The 15,453-nt window shown below is 37.5% G+C and overlaps 1 non-coding gene across 1 annotated transcript; it reads left to right on the plus strand.

Moving 5' to 3' along the window:
* The first annotated feature begins 14,487 nt into the window (after window positions 1–14,487).
* Window positions 14,488–14,559, plus strand: Trnaa-ggc (transfer RNA alanine (anticodon GGC)). Its single transcript has one exon. It is a non-coding gene; the product is annotated as a tRNA-Ala (tRNA).
* The last annotated feature ends 894 nt before the right edge of the window (window positions 14,560–15,453 follow it).

Consider the following 15,453-nt stretch of genomic DNA (forward strand, 5'->3'; position numbering starts at 1 on the left):
CGTACCTTTGTAGGGGCAGGGGTCGTGTCTCCTTCTGGGTAGCCACCGATTATCTCCCACAGATCCTCGTGCAATAGGTAATTGCGCATCTTGAATTTCCATGCAGGATATCCATCTTTGCTCCTTAAGCAAAAAGATGGAATAGATGCGCTCGAAGGGGAATTTCTAACACTCGCAGTATCTCCCGTTTCATGTGACATTTTTACTATTTGTATTTTTTCTTTAAATCACACTAACACTACAACTCAATATTTTACGTAATACACTTTAAACTCAACTTTCCATTATTAATTATAGCATTCGTGCTGATAACGTGTTGTAGAAATTAGGAAATTAGGTATTTGTAAAAATAGAGTTAAAAGAGATGTTTATGACATGAGTGTTTTATTCGAAGTAGAGGTAACTAAGCAAATCAAAAATATATCAAAAATAGAAAATAGAACTAGAAAACTAAATATTTGTCAGCACAAAAGAGGTTACAAACTACAACAATTGTATACGTAAGGATTATATCATTTACCTTTCATTTAACGTACTACGCACGTAAATATTGTGAATGGGAAATTCAGTCATTTACATATTAACTAGAATAATCAATAATTAGATGTACATTTCAACTCATATTACATTAAGTACCTTTCTGGGCTTGTATTATTAGGTATTAAACTAAATATGTCGTTTCCATACTACGTCGTCGTTTACATATTAGCTAGAATAGTTAGATGTACATTTCAACTTATAGTACATTAAGTACCTTATTGGGCTTGTATTATTAGGTATTAAATATGTAAGGCTCGGACAGTCTATTCCAATTTCTCTAATCTTTGCCATCCTCTGTTTACCGGCTCCCGAGTTTTCCTGTAGGTACGTTCTTTGTATCGATTATTTGCATACAGAGCCGATCATATGCACTTTGACTCCAGATTTACATCTTGGAAAAAAACGGTCGATTTAATTGTTAATCTATGGTAATGGTGGACAATTAATTCTATTGTTGAACGTTCTAGATTTACTTAAGACTAGGTATTAGATATTTTTATTAATTTAGATACGTGTAAAGATGAAATCTTAAATTGTAAATAAAAGCTATCGCTGGCAAACCCACTTTGTCAATAAAAGAAGGTGCGAAATTCAAATTTTGTACGAGCGGACAATAACCCTTCGCGACAATTTTTTTTTAATTTGCCGCTTTTTTCTACTGCCGAAAAGGCTTGTTTTTAGTGAAAATGCGTTTTTCCTAGTGAGAACTAGCTTTCCATAAAGCCTAGGTAAAAATGCGTTTTGACTAGTAAGTAAATTAAACTTTGAACTGGGATTTTTCAGTCACTAGTTTTCGCAAAGTGCCTGCTTCTCCAAATTGCTATGTATCTAATAAGTTTTTGTGCAAAAATTTCATTTTTGGTACAAGTTTTATCGCTGACTTTACTTTTCTTTCCACAGGCAACTAATACTCATCGAGGCAATTCTAAAAACCCGAGCCACAATTAGGTTGCGTTGTTTTATCACAGCGTTCCCATGGCCACCTCCTGTCTACATCATCAGATCAGCTTGATGGTATCATAATATTACATTGTCACCCGACTTACATATGTATGCAAATTTTCAGCTTCATCGGAAACCGGGAAGTGGGTCAAATTTATCTTGCAAGATTTGACCCGTACACACATACATAGTTACGTACATAGGTACATTGCCTTCCTTTCTTCTTCCTCGCGTTGTCCCGGCATTTTGCCACGGCTCATGGGAGCGTGGGCTCCGCTTGGCAACTAATCCCGAGAATTGATGTAGGCACTAGTTTTTACGAAAGCGAACGCCATCTGACCTTTCAACCCAGAGGGTGAACTAGGTCTTATTGGGATTAGTCCGGTTTCCTGACGATGTTTTCCTTCACCGAAAAGCGACTGGTGAATATCAACTGATATTTCGTACATAAGTCCCGAAAAACTCATTGGTATGAGCTGGGGTTTGAACCCATACATAGGTACATGGCAAAGTTGTAAAATACCTAGGTATCCATCTGATGTGACCAATTTTTATTAATCCGAAGGGTACTTTTTTCATTCTTATGGAGTGTTAATTCCCCAGAATTATTAATTCAAACGCCGTATCTTTTCCTGAACTGAATTCAATATACAAATTGATAACATTACCCAGTTTTCTCACCGGTAATATTTCGCTGACAAGCCAGTGAATAAATCCAAGTATCCATGTTAACTGACAATAAACCTTATTCCAAAGGCGTAGAGTCCATCAAAGGTCTATTAAGCGTTGCTGTCCATCCCGGTGGTCATCGTGTGAACCCAGCAATGACGCATCTTGCATGCAGATTTGCTAGTGCATCTCGTAAATGCGTCCACGTAAACTTTTATCTGGAAGTCGTAAGGTTCAATTTCGAATGACACGCACGCTTGTGTCAGATGTAAGTACGGTATAAGAATTGGTAACATCAACTACTCCGTTATTGTGAATGCATTCCCGATTTTATTTCCTTGGGTTAATATGCTTATTTGTTATAGCATTCAACTTTTTTCAGCATCGCCTTTGACTAACTCTAATTAAACCTCCTAAAACGGTCATTATAGAATTAAGTACTTGCAAACCAGATGTGAAGTAAAATGTCTGAAGAGAAAATAAATCTATTTTATATCTCTTTTTTAGGGTTCCGTAGCCAAATGGCATAAAACGGAACCCTTATAGTTTCGCCATGTCCGTCTGTCTGTCTGTCTGTCTGTCTGTCCGAGGCTTTGCTCCGTGGTCGTTAGTGCTAGAAAGCTGAAATTTAGCATGGATATATAAATCAATAAAGCCGACAAAGTCGTACAATAAAATCTAAAAATTTAATTTTTTTTAGGGTACCTCCCCTACAAGTAAAGTGGGGGTGAATTTTTTTTTTCGCTTCAACCCGAGAGTGTGGGGTATCGTTGGAAAGGTCTTTCAAAACTAATAGGGGTTTTCAAGGAACATTTTTTGATAAAGTGAATATATTCGGAGATAATCGCTCCGAAAGAAAAAAAAAATGTGTCCCCCCCTCTAACTTTTGAACCATAGGTCCAAAAAATATGAAAAAAATCGTGGAAGTAGAGCTTAAGAAAAACATTAAATGAAAACTATAGCGGGCATGATCAGTTTAGCTGTTTTTGAGTTATCGCAAAAAGTTTTCCCTTCATAGTAAAAAGACTTACTTTAATTAGGTACTGATTATGCAAAGCCTATTTGTTTAACTCGGGTGAAAGGTACCGTTTCATCCCTTGGTTAACAATTTACTATACTTTAAGCTCCAGTTTAGCTTATTGTGACGGAAGAGTAACTACGGAACCCTACACTGAGCGTGGCCCGACATGCTCTTGGTCGGTTATTTTTTACTAAAATTACGCTTGATTTTTATAGATTCACCCAGTATCGCTGTCGAAACCACTTATCAATATCTTCAACCTGTGTGTATCGCGAGGTATGACCTCAGACCTTAGTGAAAGGGCCATCGAGTGTCTGAAGAGTGCAAACAATAATCTCTAGATTAATATTTAATTTAACTTAAATCCAGTAACTAAAATGCCATACGATAAATAAAAACCTGTATGTATTGAAAAAAAAATATTGCACACACATAAATGGGTTCAACAGTGGTGAACATACATAAAGTCGAGGTTGTATATATACAGCAATACTTTTATAAAAACAGTTTGAACAGGCATAGTCTGTATCTATAATAATAAAGGTACTAACTATTCAACCTTACCAGGAATTTTGGCTACAGTTTTGTCTGAGTTAGGGCTTAAGTACTTAAAACCTAGTCCTAGGTCTAGCTCCGTTCTCAGGGATGTTTACTTAGCGCTCAGGTGCGCTTTGCCGCGAACCGCCTGTTGATTCTGCATTAAGCTAGGGTTGTCACCCGCCTAAAATCTTATTTTAATTGCCAGTTTGTACAACGACAGTCATTATGTTTCTTTACACTTAAATGATGATGATTTAAGCTTAGAATAAATTTTAAAAGTGTGAAATTACTGCCTTGGGTGTGACTTTAACTCACGGCCTCTGGATCGATACTCCAGCGCTCTGCCAACTGAACCACTAAGACCTCATTCATATCCAGCAAATTTTCCCACCATATATGGGTCTAGAGGACCCTAGCGACATCTACCCTAAGAACTTCTAAAACAAAAAAATTAATTCATCATCATTTTAGGGTCGGCAACGCGCATGTAACTCCTCTGGAGTTGCAGGCGTACATAGGCTACGGAGACTGCTTACCATCAGGCGGGCCGTATGCTTGTTTGCCACCGAAGTAGTAAAAAAAAAAAAAAATTTTAGCCTTCACTTGCCCACTGCTGAGCATGGGCCTCTCTTCGTGTATATACGGCACTTATCCCGGTCCTGTGCTAGTTTCATCCAGAAGTGCCGCACGATTCTTTGAATGTCACGCTCGGATGAGCCGCGTCGTGGCCGTGAGTGTGGATACCCATCGAGCCAACGGACGCCAGGCGCTCCTTGCATCCGAAAGCGGCTACCAATCCGTCAATATTTTGGTCCACCTGCCATCACTCTTTCAGACAGAGATAGAGTCTGTCTGGAAACATGTCTATGAATTCCTTAACAGTATAATAAGCTGTTATCAAAGCTGTCGTTTCACAATTGACTTGAATTTGACAATATCAATGTATTAGATGGTAACTTATCATAAAACCGCACACTGTTGTTTATTTACTTGACAGATTAGGTGTCAAATAGTATGAGAATTTACATATGTTTGCGTAAATTTTCGCCACGACACGTTTTTTAAAGGCAGTATGTTTATTCGGATTAAATCTCAATCAAAACTCACAAACATCTTTAACAACATGAATATAACTAAAACTAACTACAATTAAAATACCTAAAGCTAAAAATTCAAAGTACCTCAAGTTTAATGGATTTAGGAAACATTTATCGGATTTTTTAGTACAAAATGCTTTTTACTCTTTAAATGAATATTTTGACCATACGCCGCATATTTATTAAATTTAGTATAGGTAGTATAAATTAGATTAATTTTATTTATGAACATAAGATTTGCATGCCCATTAGCTGGCTGAATACACTGTTCTTTCAAATGTATTTGAAAACATCCACTTGACTGTATTCTAGCAAATAAATGATTTGATATTTGATATTTCAGTTGTCAACCCTAGCGGAGATCATCTCTTGTATTCCAGTAAACTGCGCCGTGGGAAGCGCAACGCACACGTGGTCAGGGTGTTTTCTGTACTGCTGTTACGCCATTTTGAAATGTCCTCAATGGCATTATCGGTGGATTATTAGGATATTATCACCCAGTGACGAAATAATATAGACGACGCTCTAAGTACAATTTTGTCTTAAAGAAACAGTCCACATGACTGACACTCTGGCACGATCATTAATATAACCATCATCATCATATATATATATATTTATTATCATCATTATTATATATATGATATTATATATTAATATAATTGTAATATAAGGGCTGTGTGACTGCATGCCGCATGTAAAATTGTTACCCGAGCCGAAGGTGAGGGTGGCAAACATGCGGGATGGAATGTCCTACGTTTTCTCCCGTGGTGTGCGTACTATTTTTCTGCTCGACCTAGGCGGAAAGCGGCAACTTCGTTTAGCGCAGCGAAATCAAAGTAGACGCTTTCCGCCCGGAGGGTAGAATTTTTTTTTCCATAGTAAAAGTTTCTCAGTATATTCTCAAAACCTCCCTGGCAACGGGAATGCACATATTTTTTGGCCACCTTGTATAGGTCACACAGCGCAACTTTCACTATGGGATCAATTCCGAAATCGCGAAAAAAAAATGACTTTCCCATACAAAATATCAACCAGATCAGCCAAAATACTACTATTTTGCGATTTCGATGGTCCGATAGTAAAAGTTGTTTTGTATGTACATATTCACATCGTAAATAATTGCAAGTCATAAAAAAATCAACCTGTTTTATAACGCGTGCTCCTGTTGAAGCTGTTCGTTATGGAACTAAATAAGTATACCTATCGAGCGATCATCGACTTAAAATACGTGAGTGACTTGTTTTAATATAAATCAATTAAGTAAAATTATGTTATCTAAGTCTGATAACTTTCTGGGCTACTTTTCTAACTTGGTCCTTGGTCCCTAGACAAACAGGCCAATGTTCGTGTCAAAAGTGACGTATTTGTTTGAAGAAATATCACCTTTGACATTTAGAGAGACCCCACACTAGCGTCTTCTCGCCGGCATCTAGTTAGCGCTATAGAAAATGGCGTCGCTGCGCAGTTGCGCCAACGTTGCGTCGAGCAGCACACATAGAGTTGGCTAGACGCCGACGCTGAGGAGATGCTAGTGTGCGGTGGCCCTGACTATATAAATAAATAAATAAAACTCGAATTAGGCTGTAAGATTGAATCCCAAGTATCCTGACGATTTGAACTTTTCTTCGGGACCATGACGGCAATGGTTATTCAATGTGGTGTTAAATAAAAAATTCTATGTCTATGTCTATGTCAATTGACTTGCTATATAAACATCGGTAATAATTATAACGTTTATTTGATACCTATGTAATAAAGACTTTATTAACCGAAGCGTCAGCGAAGGTCTCTGTTTTAAATTAACCATTTTGCTTTCGTATGTCCGGATGTTCTCCTCTACAGGTCGCAAGTTTTAACAAAATCTCGGTTGTGACCAGATTCTATATAAAAAAAAAATAATTGTCGATCAAGTTTTGGAGAATTTTCAAAATGCGGTAATTGGCATAAAGGATTTAAGCCTTAAGACCATTGTGAGTTCACTGTGACAACGACTCAACGAACTAAGTATTTTTCACTTTTATGTACAATTTCTAAGCTTTATACATATTTATCAAATAGCTAAATATTAATTAGGCTACAAATACGTCGTTATGTCATTATCTCCAATAACTTAAATAATAATACCGTTTTGGTGTCAGGGGGCCTACCGCGAAAACCGAAATTCGCCAATTGCGGGGATATTTCTCTTTTACTCTCACTAACACGCAATTAGAGTGACAGAGAAAAATGCCCGCAATTGACGAATTGAGGTACCTGTTACTGAAAGCGAAAATGTGAATAATGTGCGTCAGCTGCTAATAAAACTAACAACATCTTCAGTTCAATTGCAGCAATAAACTTGACAGTTCAATTCCATATCAAAATCTTGCCAGAGACGGGTAAATATTATAGACTAGTCATCCCATTAGAGGTTGGTAGGTAAAGACGTAGCATGAAGGCCCAAACAAAGTTGACAGATGATTAGGTTAAGGTCGAACTGGTCGCAGTAAATAGTTGGGTGAGGATAGCGCACGGCTAATAATTCTCGAAATTCTTAAGGGAGAACTCTTTCAAATAGAGGACAGTTTTCTCTTTTAGTTAACTATTACGCTGCAAGCAACCCAAAGATACTTTTGGGTTGCTGATGCAGCGTAATAATTAACTAAAAGAGAAAACTCCTACACCAGACAAAGCTACTTTTGTTCAAACCCACTTCACGTCAGATGGATATTTCAAGGCTAGGTACAGTGACTTTTAGATTTATATAACTCCAGCGATAAGTGCAACAAATAACTAGTTTCATATCCCTGGGTGCCTAACCAAGATGCCCATCGTTCGCTCCGTAGCGAACGAAACGGTAATCTTTTTCTATCACTCTTACATATTAGCGAGACTGAGAGACATACTCGTAAGCGCATCTTCCACTACTCGCTATAGAGCAAACGATAGGCATCTTGGGTCGGCACCCTGATACTAAAGTGCGACCGCCCCAATTTGTCATTTTAGCGCTGGTAATCTGATATAAAAACAGAGCTTAGGGTGAACAACTAGACGTTTGATATGATCGCTTCGCAGTCTTCTCAAGACGATCATCTTCAGCTTCCAGGAAATTCTTTTTAGCACGCGTAGACAAGATGCCAATTGTTAACGCTCCGCAGCGAACGAAATGCAACTGTCTCTGTCGCACTCATACGGATGAGTGGTAGAGAGAGATATAACTACGATACGCTACGGAGCGTGAACGATTGGCATCTTGTCTGCGCACCCTGCCGGGCTTTCTTACTATGGTAAATAAAGAGGGACGGGTAGTCTATCTCGCCGCGAGATACTGTCGCGCCAATCATGTGCTAGGTCTGCAGGTGTCAGCCTACGATGTCGTGTGGCTTGTTTTATAGTTAGCTTAGCCATCAGAGCCGTATTTGTCAAACAGAGCTACAAGTCACAACTTTACAAAAATTACAACACAACACACTCTCTTTTCTTCTTCTAATTGTGTTGCGACAACATTGTTGCGTTCCACTTCCTTTTTTCAAGCGAAATTAAGCACTGAATTTTCCGCCATGTTTAATTGAGTGTCTATTCATTTACCCGTCTCTGATCGAACGTAACAAGATGGTAAGTGAAAGTTCGGTCATTGGTCGCCAGTAGCCTGCGTGCGAGTCGATACACGACAACTAACATAATCATGTATTCAACAACACCTTTATAACCTTTCGTTAAGGTTTAATTTTCCGTGAATAATTGTTATAGTTAAAGTGGTTAAACACTACCGTTTTGCGCGTGCGTTATAAGATAATTGTCCTTTTGTTTACTAGTGAGTAATTAGTGTTGTTTGATTTAATATATCTTAAGGTGTCGTAGATCGATATCTTTGCGTCATTGTTTTTCATTATTTAACCTTGGAATAGGTATTTCATTTGTCATGTTAAATAGATATGATGCGTGTTTATTTCGGTAAACGGTAGTTTTGATGGCAGTTATGATCGTTTTCCCCGGTTTCAGAAGATTTTTCTCTTGAAAAAGTTGCCTGTCTAAATTTCCTTGAAGATCTATCTATATTAGGAAACATACCCATACTACGTGTACTACGTTACGCTACGTTTAAAACAGATACTAAATAAAAAAAATCTATGCGCAAGTTGATGGAAAAGTATATAAGAATCACCCTTGATTATTACGTCTCGTATCGAACATAATTATACACTTAAGTATAGGTATACCCATTGTGTTAAGTCTTAAAGACATAATCACACACACATATTCATGAACTCTCGATGTATATAATCAGTATAATCTTATCAGACGCACGAGACCCGAAATCATAACACATGAAGAAAACCAACGCTCTGCTGAGCTTGGCGGAAAAACGCGTTCTCATTTACAACTATAGTAATAATTACCAACAGTTTTCGATTTCTGCACCAAACGCCATGAACGTAGTCTAGTAAAGTTATTATGTAGAGAGGGTAACTGAAAAATCTAAGAGATCCAGTGGAAAAGTGTCGGACTCGCGCTCTGAGGGTTTCGTATCATTCCATTTTTAGGGTTCCGTAGCCAAATGGCATAAAACGGAACCCTTATAGTTTCGCCATGTCCGTCTGTCTGTCTGTCTGTCTGTCTGTCCGAGGCTTTGCTCCGTGGTCGTTAGTGCTAGAAAGCTGAAATTTGGCATGGATATATAAATCAATAAAGCCGACAAAGTCGTGCAATAAAATCTAAAAATTTAATTTTTTTTAGGGTACCTCCCCTACACGTAAAGTGGGGGTGAATTTTTTTTTCGCTTCAATCCTTGAGTGTTATCGTTGGAAAGGTCTTTCAAAACTAATAGGGGTTTTCAAGAAACATTTTTAGATAAAGTGAATGTATTCGGAGATAATCGCTCCGAAAGAAAAAAAAAATGTGTCCCCCCCCCACCCCTAACTTTTGAACCATAGGTCCAAAAAATATGAAAAAAATTGTGAAAGTAGAGCTTAAGAAAGACATTAAATGAAAACTATAGCGGACATGATCAGTTTAGCTGTTTTTGAGTTATCGCAAAAAGTTTTCCCTTCATAGTAAAAAGACTTACTTTAATTAGGTACTGATTATGCAAATTTGCCTATTTGTTTAACTCGGGTGAAAGGGTCCATTTACTACACTTTAAGCTCCAGTTTAGCTTATTGTGACGGAAGAGTAACTACGGAACCCTACCCTGAGCGTGGCCCGACATGCTCTTGGCCGGTTATTATTTTAAGGTATTTTTTAGGCAGATTATACAATATGTCAACGAGTATATATACTTGGGCCGGTTATTCTCCTTCAGCGACAGGCAAGACAAGGAGGTTGAGCGCCGTGTTCAAAATGCCTGGAACAGCTACTGGTCCATGAAGGAGCTAATGAAGGGCGACCTTCCAATGTCACTAAAGCTAAACTCGTAGCCAATTAATTATTTGAGTTAATTTTGGACCCTAGCTGGGAGCTTTAGTAAAATCACAGAAATGGTATCATAAGCAGTAATTTGGCTAACCGAACTGTCATTTTGTCCACAATAATGACGATTCTCGCGTTGGTCGGAGGTTGTCAGTCTTCTCCATTTACTAGCCTCTGCGGTCAGAGCAGATATTAAATTATAGAGCTATGTGGCAACACAAAACACGAAACAGAGAAAAAAACATTTTCGTAACCAGCCGTCCGGGCAATCGGTATTGGTTCTTGTGATTTGGGGTTGCCATGTTTGAGTTAATGTTTTATTGGTTTTATTTATCAACGGGATTTTTATTGCGTAACACTGTGACATCACTGGAGATGCACGCGTCTATAGCCTATGGAAACTGCTTAGTATCAGGCGGGCCATTCGCTGTGTAAAAATGATTACAAGTCAACCGGCTCAAACAGAAACACGTATAAATGGCGTAAAGTAAAAAAAAGAGGTTTTTATAGACGTTTTCACGGTATTCTTCAGCATTTTGCGTTTTCTTATCTTCCGCGTTTCCTCATGACTGAGGGTCGTCATCACATGAGGTCGTCGTTTTGTGCACCAAAGCTCTCCAAGTCTCCATTCTGCACGTTTTCCGCAGTCTTAATAATGGATCCTTGGCAGGCCTCTTTTAAATAAATAGAGGAGAATGACGGGAAACAACGAAAGAGGCCGTACAACGACCTCAATGAATGACCACTACTACTCTGACAAAGTATACGACTGAGAAGAAGAAGAAGGCCTCCTTCTACCCAGCGGGTCAGTGGGTGTCCACTACCCCGTCCGCCATCCACCATGCCAATCAAAATGCGCTTTTCCATGTTATTTGGCTCCTTTCTGGCCACCTGTCTAAAGTAATCAAGAATCGATGTATTAACATCTGTGCTGTGCCCGCCTCACGTGACCACCGCCATACACGAGGCGTGCATAGATGGGAATGATTTATATATAGCGCCTATTCCCATACACCCAAGGATCTGCTGGAGGTAAATGATTAATAAGTGGCCCTGGACCGTCCGCGCCGTTCAAGGAATCCCTAAATCTTGCGCCAACACCTATCTCAAACGCGTCAGTTCTACTCCGAGTTTTGTCCCTGTTTCGGTATATACATTATTTTCTTCAACCAATAGCATAACCGATTAGCCCGAAGCAAAATTAATTAATAAACCCGTCAAGTTCGCCCACTAGAGACACATTTTGTCACAAAATAAACACTTTTCCCATATTCAAACGATTTTCATCTATACTTCTCTTAATATAAAGTCTATAATGACCGTCACCGTTTTACGAAGTATGGATACCAACGTCTATCTATGTTATTATCTAACAATTTTAAACACTATTGCAAACTCATAAGGGTCAACATTGGTCAGTCAAGTGTGTTGCTATTATTAGTGTCAGAGCTGGGCATTATTCGAATAATGTGTGATTTAAATAATTATTCGAATAAACAATCATTCGTCGTGGGAATATAATATTTGTATCGTGAATAAATCATTCGTTTAGATTTTCAAATGTATTAATCGTTATTTTATTCGAATAAATAACACAAATGATATTTTAGTATACGCTCAGATGGCAAATAAGTAAGAATAAGCAACTTCAGCGTATTTTAGGGTCAGGGAATTAATTACATCGCGGATAGCCAACTGTATAGAGCCATATAAATGACTGAAATTAATATCAGTTTTGTACTAGAGATTTTCAGATAGAGACATATATTTATTATGATTTGCTTATAATTATTTACATATGAGGTTACACGTAGGTGACCGAAATCAAACCGACTAGATAAACCGCAAGAAAACATTTATTATTATTGGGATAGAAAACACCTACATAGTTATTTTGTAAGCTCGTGGACGTTTTATTCCCGAATAATTCATCGAATACAAATATTTATTCGAAAAAAATATTCGTCATTCGCGAACGATTTGGTTATTCTCAATCGTTATTTATCATTCGAATAAATTTTGCCCATCTCTGAATTTAGTACATCGTTAACATTCTTAACTGGCCAATGTGAACCTTTTTGCAACGTAATAAGGTATATGATTAGTCAGTGAAGGGTTGCTCATATTAGAGGGTTGAGCAGTTATTATAGACGACACCTGAGTCCCAAGGGTGTGGGTGTGGAGCTCAAAATTGTCACTAGTAAATGTGTATGAAGTTAATGATATAAGCAACAGAGTACTGTACTATACTATAATGCATATGCTGGAGTGTGAGATATTATATAGCAGCTTATTGACCAATTAAAAAAATAAGGTTTTCAATTCGATCATTATGTATGTTTTCCGCTTTCTTGAAAATGGCTGAGCCGAAAAATTATTCCTTATACGTCTCAGTAGGTTCCATGGATAAGGATAGGATCATGAGACGTCGTCGCTAAATGAAATTGAAGGAACTCTTAATATTATAGACACACTTTAGTAATTTAGTTATGTTTTATAATGGGTACCTATGTGTGTTTTTAATCTCAAAAAGTGTCAAAAAAGAGAAAATACCTACTTACTCCGAAATGTAACTCCGAAAAGTACCTACTTACTCCGAAATGTAACATGATAGCTGTGTTTCTTAGGCTAATTGTAGGTATTTGGCAATTTTTTTTCCTTTTTTATTGTCTATTTTTTTAAAGATTCTTCGGATAGATATTCTGATATATTATATTGTGAGTACCAGAGAATCAACAACGTAATTTTAAAAACAAAGCGTAGGTACGTCATATTGTAAAAGTATAATTTACGCTCGACCGCTAACCGCTTCTTCGAAGACATAAAACAACATTTTATGTCTATATCTGCCATACTTTCATCTAGTCGAATTGCATACGTAGTTTACTTAGCTACGTAAATATTAGTTGTTAAAATTGACCTACTCTGTGTTATATATACTTTTGTAAATGCTGTAAAATGGGATCTGTTTGAAATAATCTTAGAATCCCGAATCTTGACACATACAATTCTGGAAAACATCGGAAAAATTCTAAACTTTGCGCGTATAATCAGGATGCGCGCCATTCTCCTTTGAAAACATGCCTCAAAATTCTCACAATTATTACAAATTTCATGTAAACCCTCTAAATTAATAACTTAATGTGGCACTTTTGCGCACCACTGGAGATGCATAGCGTAAAATAGAGATGCGCACCTTTACTAACATGCCTCGATTTTTTTTCACAGTTCTCGCAAATTTTACATTACTGCTGATGGTAGACAGACGATGTAGACATGGCGCATACAATCAGGATGCGCGCCATTCGCCTCTATAAATATTCCTCAAAAAATTTACAATAAACCCTCCAAATACATACGCGTGGCAACACTTTCGCGCACCACTGGAGATGTGGCGCGTTCGATCAGGATGCGCGAATCTCACGCAACCGCCGCACGCAGCGTTGCCACATGACACTGGTTCGTCAATCACGCTCAAAATATTTGCAATCAGTAAATTCGTTGTTTTTCTATGGTTCATTATTTATTGAACTTACTGATGTGCTGTCGGAGAGTTTCCAGAATTGCGAAATTTCTATATGGAAAAAATTCGGCAACTTACAAATTGTATACACCGTGGGCCAATTAAACCCGACAGATTTCAAAGGTGTATTCTTGACCGCATTTAGAGACTAAAATGTCATACAATGTTTTCTTAAATCGGTCTTGTTTTAGAGATAATGATAATTTCTGTGAAAATTTGTTTCTTTTATAACTTAGTCAAAAACGTCTTTTTAGCTGTGTCATAGTGATGTGACTTGGTTTAGACATACCTACTGACAGATATTAAAGTTTTAAAGTAAACTCGCAATTTTCGTCTGTAAATAAAAAAAAACTTTACTTATTCGTTGTAATGTTTATTTTTTTCACCAAGGTGTAAAAATAAATAACGTGTTGTGTGCAGAAAAAGCAAAAGGAAATTTTTTTTTCGGCAAAAAAAATATTTTTGACGAATTTGGCCAAAACACATATAACATTTTTTGCTCCTTATGACCTCAGGAATACGTGGTTAAAATCTGTCGGGTTTAATTGGCCCACGGTGTATACAGATGACAATTACAATGAGAAAATCAACGATGATCAACTCTGGCCATCGTGGGATACGAACCCACATCTTTCGATTGCCGGTCCAACGCGTTACCATCCGTCTGGGGACTCATGGTTGGTTAAGCTTGTAAACCTTAAAATGCAGATGTCACTAGTGACGTGTCACAGTTGCAATAGTTAAATTTGCGGTGAATGACGGATGGTCAGCTGGCGCAATTGGTAACGCGTTGGACCGGCAATCCAAAGATGTGGGTTCGAGTCCCACGTTGACCAGAGTTTGATCATCATTAATTTTTTCATTGTGATTGACATCTGTATATACAATTTGTAATGTGAAATAAAAAGTGAAAAAATATTTACATTCAGAAACTTCTTATATTTTGCTGTTCCTTTATGTCCTGTAAAACCTGAAATTTCCGAGAACTTATGCAAATACGAGTATTTGGAAACTTTTCACAAGATGGAGATCTGCAGTAGAACTATTGCCTTGGTAAAAAGATGCTTAGGTATATATAGTGATTTCTTTAGTAGTTTTCAACGGTAATTAAGTACTTGGTTGAACTTTTGCCTTGCTAAATAAGATCTACTTCTATGTCTTAATAATGCTTAAAGCATTATGATTCTTATATATTTCTCCCGGAATACGTCAAATTGTCAAATGACATTTTCATATAACGTATAAATAGCAGCATCTCTTAATTCTGCTAACCGATAATCATCAATTACCAACATTAAAACATAGATAATTACGTTAATAAAGCAAACATAACCAAGCAATGACTATGTAATTGCTAAACCGGCCATTTTCCACTCGGTGCGTTTGCGCATAATACTGCCAACATACATAGATCTCTAAAGCACAGTAAATCATATACATTTGATAGTTCAACGAAGATTTATGCATTTATAAATGCCCACTGTATTGTGACCCCTGGTAAGTATACACTACAGGGTGCTTAGCCAATGTGTCAATCGTCAACGCTCCGTAGCGTCGCGTAGTCATCTCTCTCTATCACTCTTCCATATTAGAGCGACAGTGACAGTTGCGTTTCGTTCGCTACGGAGCGTTAACGATTGGCAGGTTGGCTACGCACCCAAGTGATTCTCAATCCGTAACCATATTTTGCGAGTGAAATATATAGGTTATATATACAGTGAATTTTTTAC

Source organism: Cydia pomonella, chromosome 22 (assembly GCF_033807575.1).
Source record: "Cydia pomonella isolate Wapato2018A chromosome 22, ilCydPomo1, whole genome shotgun sequence".
NCBI classification, from domain to species: Eukaryota; Metazoa; Arthropoda; class Insecta; order Lepidoptera; family Tortricidae; genus Cydia; species Cydia pomonella.